The sequence below is a fragment of the Lytechinus variegatus genome, chromosome 3 (assembly GCF_018143015.1).
Source record: "Lytechinus variegatus isolate NC3 chromosome 3, Lvar_3.0, whole genome shotgun sequence".
In the NCBI taxonomy this organism is placed as follows: Eukaryota; Metazoa; Echinodermata; class Echinoidea; order Temnopleuroida; family Toxopneustidae; genus Lytechinus; species Lytechinus variegatus.
Window position 1 is genome coordinate 28,265,951 of NC_054742.1, and position 8,001 is coordinate 28,273,951.

Consider the following 8,001-nt stretch of genomic DNA (forward strand, 5'->3'; position numbering starts at 1 on the left):
ACGAGTAATGCCATGGATGCTTATAACGTTACTTGGAAGGAAGAAAAGAAGGGATTCACATTAACAATTCTACTCCAAACGAGAATCGATCAAAAGCCCTAAATCTATTTACTCTCGATTGACCTGAAATAACCCACCTAGATATCCAACATCATGTTATGGAATATAAAATAGCATCCGTTTCCCCCTCCTCCCTTAACGCTCACGTCGGTCTAGCTATGTGCAATTAAGTATCCGGCCCGCAAAATGCAGGGCAATGCGTTTCCCCACGGCTCTATATATGTCCCAAAGTAGAGATTCGAAATGGAATTCAATTTAGGGATCTTCCGCATTTCTTGATTATTTTGATTTGGTAAACCAATTCGTATTCTTCGCTCGAGTCACCCCATGGTGAATGTTTCTAATCAGCATTATTTGTGTTGTGTTACTTTCTACCGTAGATATGAAATAACCGTCTATTTTCATGTTTGAATTCTTTTTGCCAATTTGGGACATATATTCAATTTACCATTTGGTTTCATCAAAATCTATCTTCTTTGAACTCTGAATAACAAATCATTGTTCTCATTAGTTCACAAGACACCTTGGATATTGTCCTATCTAATGTCATGGTGTTTCAAACCACTTGGAATTTTAGTTTGATCCATACAGTTTGGTTGAGGAATTTTTAATCAACCTTAAAATATTTGTCGATGGTTAACATCTCTGTCAAGGACATTTGTCTGATATGTAAATGGAATAAGTGGCAACATTACATGTTGTGGAAGAGGTTTATCGTCAGGGGACTTAGAGACCATAAGCAAAATGTTCATAACAACATACAGCCTTTTATTTTGTTTTCATGGATATGCATTGTGATATTTTCCTTGGGGTTTTGTCTCATATTAATGATTTCGAATAATCAGGCCAAATTATTCAAATCGAGAGAAAAAAGGACATATGAATAATTCATTCAATGTTTAGAGATATCAGACGATCCTATATGTGGAATGGGTGTATTCCGAATAAATGCGTCAATAAGCTGAAATTCATACATTTTAATACACGGATGTTATCTGTGCCGATGTAATATACTGTGATATTATTTAAAATATTATTTCAGATACTTCAATGATGTAATTGTTGTTTTGGTTTCACAGGCCTTATTCTGTAATTCATAAAATCACGACAAAAGTATAACCATGATGTTGAGAAAGATTGAAATTACCTGTGCATTTTCTTATAGTTGATTATCTGTTTGTACAGTCTGTATGATATTGTAAACTTTCTTATCGTTTGATTGTTCGGCGATGAAGTTTAGTACTTTGAATGGAACACTATGTAATAAAAAAAGAAAATACGTCGATACATATTTATTATTGACAAGAATTATCGGCCGTTAAAAACAGCCTGAATTTGTTTCTTTATTTTGTATTTGTAATGACTTGTTTACCTGTTGAGATTTTTCTTTAAGAAAAAAAAGAACTTATAGAGTAGTTAGAATAAGTGCTGTGCTCAAAGAGAGGAAGAGGGGGTGTAAATAAAGAATAAAAAGGAGGCGGTAAGGGAGAAAAGCTGAGAGAGGGGGTGTTTATGGATGTGCTTGCTTTGTAATATGGGACTGTTAAAGAAAAAGAGAGACTGAAAAAAACAACAATGTATTAAAGTTGGAAAGGGTGAAAGAGAAAGAAAATTTACATGACCGAGGGAGAGGAGAAAGAAAAAAAAACAGAATGTGAGATTGATAGGTTGAGAGAGAATAGGAAATAGTGAGATAGATAGCAAGGGTGTAAGAGATAGAGAGAGAGGGGGGTGGGGGAGAGAGAGAGAGGGGAGGGATGAATAGTTGTGCTAAAAAATAGTGAACCCCACCACCAATTCTCTCGTTCATGCTGATTGTTCAATGCAAACAACTATGACAACACTACGATGTTTGGCGAGCCCAGGAAAATAAACTGAATTGAATGTAATATTTTATCACTTTGAATATGTTTACTTTCTGCTGGGATTCACTAACGGTTTAGTACCAATAAGTGGTGCTCAAAATTTAATAAACCCCACCAGAAAATGAACATATGTTACACCGTTAAATTTATGCCATGTATATTGGATATGTAAATGTGAAGCCAAATTATAAAATATAACACTAAACATGCTAAATAAAGTTTATCTTGGCTCACCAAATATTGCAGTGGTGTTGTTTATACATTCAACAATCGTCATGAAGGTGTGCATGCTGTGAAGGAGTTCACTATAAACTTGTGAGCCCAACTGCATGGATGGATATATATGTGAGTATAGAACGTGGCTAGACAAAGGTCAAACCACTCGAGAAAAATGATAAATTGCACATTATATCGACGATTGATGTAAATACAATTAAAAATGAAATAAATGGTCCTAGTATACCATTGAAAAAACCTTTCTTGCTTATTTATATTTTGCCTTGAAGCGAGACTATCATGGACCTACACGGGAAGGATGACGTATTATTGATAAAAATGAAAGTTATTGTCCAACACCATATCGACGTCATAAAAACAGTGTGCTCCAATTTCAACACTTATTTTTAAGCACCTCGCCTTGGCATATGCCGCTAAAATGAAGAACAAGAGTCATGCTAGGGTCAGGCCGACCCACGCCAGTGTACGTTTATAATAGCTGTTCAGGTAGTATCGGGTGTGGGTACCTGGTTTCACGGTCATGACGGTGAGACTTAAAATCAGGCATAGAAAACGCTGTTCATAAATACTAAAATTATACATGTATGCATATTAAGAGGGGAGGCGTTTACTTATACAAATAGGGACGAATTATAATTGTAAATATAATTAAAAATTCATTTGATTTTATATGGACCTAAAAATGTAAAAAGATTTGGTTGAAGATCACTGAGGAGTATCGAATAATTAGGTTAAAGCACATCAAAAACGAATCTCTATATTGTTAGTTCTCCAAAGGTCTTGACAAGGTAATGCTCTCTCCAGAAGGGCACATTGAAACCCAGTGTCCTAAAAATGATACGCTACGAATATATTCGAAGGAATATACAAACATTTTGGCAAATGAATATCAAACTCTGAAATATTCAGTAAACCGATTTTGTATAATTGTAAGTTGAATTACAATTAATGTGTAGTAAATAATATTGTCATGGTGTTTAAGAAGTGTTCACTTAGACACAACAGATATTCAAATATAGATGAATATCACTTAAAAATAGTCTCAGTTCATTTGATGATTATGGAAGTAATGTACTAAGTATGAATTCAGACACACGCAAACAGTAATGATATTGTACAAAAGATTCATTTTAAGAAAATGCAAACTCTGATATATTTTAGCCTAAAATGTGCTTAGAAATTACTGTAAATCAATTAATAATTAGAATGATTAGTTGAAAAATAAAAGAAACATCAATCTGTAAGTTTACATACATATGTTCTTTTTTTTCTAAGCTAACTCGATAGGTTGCATTGACCTGTAAGATCAGGCGATGTGCTATCAAGGATTGAATTAACTTTACAAACCGCTTTACCAGACTAACCGCAAATAAATTATTTTCCTATTTATTTCTTGCCCCGAGAAACATCCATGAAAATTTGTTACAGGTCGTTCAATTGTGGTCTGTATACAACTTCTGTCTGGTTCAGAAGCTTTTGAAAAAAAGCTGGTCAGTACTATTTTGAACAGAGAGATAAGTTTAATGGAAAGGGCTCCTGATTTTGTTCTATCAATCGACTAATCTCAACCTCTTCCCTGCTTGAAACTGAAGCATAAATTTCTAATGAGATAAATGTTTGTTTCTGACATAAAAAATAGTAGCGCTTCATCTATTCATTTTTAGTCTACACTTTTATGTCCTGTTGTTCAATTGTCTTTGATAGTCATTTTGCAAAACATTCACTAGGTATCAATTTATACTGATACCAATATACATATATTTTACATATTCGAACCAAAAATGTTATGAGTTGACACATTTCACTTGAGGATTGAAACAATCTTTATTTGCAAACTAGCACTCCTTCAAAAGTATGCTGTATTGAGATAATATATCGTCTATTGGCAGATTGGGCACATTGTATCAATACTATTACACACAAATTTATTTCTTTAAGATTGTTCACATTTTAATCATCCCATCTACCATCCAATGCCACGATTAGAAAAAGATAGAATGTTACTTTCTTGTTCATCATATAAAAAAAATTACCAAGTTCAGGGAGATTAAAACAAAGCTGTAACTTGTACGTGTTCGTGAAAGACATCACAGGTCATACTGTCACGTGACATCGATGGCAGCTCACAGAGGTCGTGCTTTACATACAGGTATAAATAAACAGAGTGGTAGCTAATAAACATTATACTCTGACGCAGACAGTGAACTAGTCATCACTAAACTATGCCAACTCATCAATTAATGAACTGATACTAACTGACATAGCACATGAGTAATAGATATGGAAATATGAAAATCACATTATCCCGATTGTTTTTTTTTTCTTACCAAACTTTAGAGAAAGAGAGTGCGAAAACAGTCCAGAACAACAGAATAGAAAAAAAAATCGCCATGACGGGTAAAAATAGAATCAAACATCGAGGTTGAACTGAATTCCATTTTCGGAACTATCATGTTTCATGATGTAAATTCAATTGTCAATTTAGCATTGAAATGTATGGTGTCTGTTTAATCATTATCAAACTATATTTGAATCAATTTCTACCTGGGGCCTGTTGCAGAAAAATTTTTACCTGGGAAAACTCTGGTAAAAACTGAAAACTAAGGTAAGTCTCATTTCTGCCATTTACTTTAACACAGGGCAAAAACTCCGGTAAAAACAACCTGAGTTTTCTCAGGTAAAAAGTTTTATGCAACGGGCCCTGAGATCACCAACGTTTCCATCATCCCATGAATCATTAAACATTGTTTTACATTATGAATGGTATTACACATGGGGTTTAAATCCAGACAAAGCAACAATTCTATTTAACAGTTTTACAGACTGCTATAGGTTCGATCTATTCGGGGGTATTTAATTCCATGCTTCGATCCTCATAATTCAATATTCAGGAACGTATATTTGCCTAACACTATTAATCTGAATTCATTGTTTGTTTGTCTTTTAATTTCATCAAACTCCTAACGATATGTTTTATTCAATATATTTGCATTGAATGATTAAAATAATTTATTTCTGTTGAATGATTTGGCATGATGCATTAAAATATGAATTATGAGAATGATAATACCATAATATGACCTGTCCACCCTAACCATCAATTGGCACCAGAGTCGTACCATAACAATCAGTATGGTTATCATTATAATCGTTTGATCTACAAATCAGTTCTTCATATTAATATTCATTTACTGTTAGCATGCGATATGAAAGGGTGGGAGAGAGACATCGGGTAGGGGAGGGGGTCTATATGCTCAGCCTATCAAAGACAATAATAAAAGGGATATGATAATCAGCATATACACAATCAAGAAACATTACATTTGCCATCGATCTTTTAATATACATTCAGCCAGCTACGCAGCCAATGATATTAACTTGTACTCCACCTCATTGATGATACAACCTTGTATGTATGTATCTTTGCCTGTTCGCAAATATCAGTTTTCCCCTTACTACATGATATGATTTACAATCCCGAATCCGGTCTTATTAAATTTTCGCAATTACTGCACTCTGCTGTCAGCTTGGGATTTCGTTCTTTTCTCGCGTTGTATGCTGCAGTTAGAAGACCCCTGTCCTTTGGTAGTTGTCCGAGATGAGCTTGAATCATTTACATTTCTTCATTGTTCGAGATCATCTCGCCTCTGACAGGGGAAGATAAGGTGATTGATGCCCTCAGCTATCAAACTGCTCTCCTTTTACGAGCCAAAAGTCCCGGTGGTTTCCACAACCATTTCGAGGCTTAACGAAAGAAAGGCCGACTAATTCGGGGACGTCTTCACGCTGGAGCGCCCCCTTCAACGGTGTCTACCGAGCTTTTGGATAAGAGCAGGTCTTTCTCATGACGATGCTGCGTCAACTCGGCTGTGTTTTTCGGGCTGATACCATGGACATGCGCCCACTGCAGTGCTGGGCTAATTAAATTCTTCTTTTTTTCATGCAACCCTGGTCTCATTTGCCAATTATATGCAATTATAACTTGTTCATAAAGGAGAATATTCGCTTAAATTTTGTCATTATTATGACTACTGGATTCAAATTAAAATCTAGAGTTTATAATGGAAACTTCAACATGTTCAATGAGTTTAGTAACAGACGAGGACAGTGAGAGGGGAAATAGAAGGGACTTCGAGTAAGAAAGAGAAAAAGAAAATGAACAGAAAATAATCATGATCTAAAATACATTTTCTTTTCGTTTTGTTGGTGGTTACTGGCCAAATAAAAATGACAAATTCCCAATAAAGAGAAAAGACTGCAATAAAAAATAAAATTGGAAAAAAAGGCTCGAAATTGATAATGCAAACCGCATTATGATCAACATTGAACATAAAGAAATGTCCATACATTAAAAGAGAATCGAGGAAATCGGGAATCGGGCGAAAATGGCTTAAATGCAAAAAAAAAAAAAAAAAAAAAACTTTAGAGATAAGATGAAAACATAGTGTAATAAAAGAGAAGGATGATAATTTATATATATCACAGCTTGATGCTCTTGGAAAAGTGGCCACAAAACTTATTTCAACGAGAAAGCAGATGAGATAGCATTGCATCGCTTTTATATTAAAACTAATAATAACTAGTAGTATAAAAAAGTTTTCCTTGTACGAACTACGTTCTCCTTTGAAAGAATTATGATAAGCTTTTACGAACGAAATTATAAAATGAGATTTTCACACTTCTGTAATTATTATAACGCGAATGACACCTACCACTTCACATATTATTCACCAAAATTTCAGACACTGTATTATGTTTTACAGCATAAAGCTGGAAATACAAAATTAAGACATCAATAATTGTACGTCTTTGCTGTAAAGAACAAAGTGCCGCACAGTGTGATCACAGTCCAGGGGGCGTGGAACCAAAGGGGGGGGGGGCTTCAGCCCCCCACTTTTTTTCCAAAATCGTGTACAAAAACGTAAAAATTACCATATGATTGTGATTTTAGCATGTTCAGTCCCCCCACACTTTTGGCTCAGCCCTCCAACTTTGAAAACCGTTCAGCGGCCCCTGCAGTCTGTTTACACATTGGACTATGTGGAAATATTATTCATACATTTATGGCATGATAAATAAAACAAACCAACAAGCAAACAGTGTGTTCACATCGTAAACTATGTGGACATGTTATTCACACTACTAAAATGCTCAAATTCAATGGTGTGGAGGTGATTTCGCTCTGTTTCCAAACTGTGAACTCGCTCTGGCACGTACCGTGGGCAGGGTGTTCTTTCCAGTAAGGACGTTATTATATAACCTCACACGACGCAGTGGATATAATGATAAACACAGAATATGCGCCATCTATCTAGTAAACTATTCCGAGGCGCAGAGGGATGTGGTTGTATGGTCAGATCACATTACATACACATATTCAACAAAAGGAAGAACAAATCAGTTCAGATCCTCAGTGGAAGAGCATTCCAGAGAGATGGAGCTGAAGAGGCAAAGGCATTTTCTCCTAGGGTTAGGGTTAAATTTGTTATCTGTACATTTAGCTGTATGTTAGTGGAGGAACGGAGATTTATTGCGGGATTGTATTCTGAGATGAGGTCTATAGGGGACTGACCATGCAATGATTTAAAGAGTTGGAGTGATATGGGTGAAACGAGATGTTCCACTGAGGACCCGAGCAGCAGAATTCTGATCCCGTTGTAGCTTTGCAAGTTGTTATAACACTTTAAAGTAAATGCATGTACGTACAGAGCTTTAAAGGGTCAAAACGAGTGGGGTAAATCATAAGTTAGGGAGTGAGGCTATCAAGCGAGAGTTTTTGCAGTATTGGGGTTCAAACAGGATCTAATTAAAACAAAACATTGCCATTCAAAGGCGAATC